We start from the raw sequence: 865 nt of genomic DNA, 5'->3' as shown, positions 1-865 counted from the left end.
AGTATAAAATGAATTAACAAAAATTAATTAGTAAATTATTTGTATCTCAAGAGACAAAATGTTTTTTTAAAAAAGGAGACAAAAATATCCTAAAGGTAGATAGTTTTTAAGCCATTTGTCTCAATTAAAAGGAGAAAAGTTTATATTTTATACTGTCCTGTTTTGATCTCAACTAAAATTTTAGCATACTTAATAAATAGAAAGTAATATCAAATGCTATCGAGTGCTCATTTCAATCAGGACACTAAAGGACTGTTGATGATTATAATCTTTCTCAAAAATATGTGGCAACATGTATCATTTTGGCAATATGTACATATTATCTTCTTTAATTCAGATGCTACCTCCTGCATCATGTCCTTGGAGGTCACCATTCTCAGTTTCATCCTTTGGAACCAGCACAGGATTGCATATACTCAGCCTTCATTTAAGGGGTTCCTGCTGAGTATCCGTGATGTAGGATGTGTTATGAGTAACATACACACAACCACAATGGGGAGCAAGGCTCAGCTCTATTGGTGTAGCTCATACTGCACACTCAACGAAGGAAGAAAAGAATAAACATACAGCTTGATGAGAACAGGGTAAAAGCAAATATAGGCAACTATGCGGATGGGGAGTAGACACCCTGCATTTTTTTTTTTAATTTTTTATTGTTGGCTGTTCAAAACATTACATAATTCTTGATATAGCATATTTCACACTTTGATTCAAGTGGGTTATGAACTCCCATTTTTACCCCATATACAGATTGCAGAATCACATCAGTTACACATCCATTGATTTACATATTGCCATACTAGTGTCTGTTGTGTTCTGCTGCCTTTCCTATCCTCTACTATCCCCCCTCCCCTCCCCTCCCCTC

This window comes from Marmota marmota, unplaced genomic scaffold (genome assembly GCF_001458135.2).
Source record: "Marmota marmota marmota unplaced genomic scaffold, marMar, whole genome shotgun sequence".
Classification (NCBI taxonomy): Eukaryota; Metazoa; Chordata; class Mammalia; order Rodentia; family Sciuridae; genus Marmota; species Marmota marmota.
Note: the sequence above shows the minus strand (reverse complement) of the source record.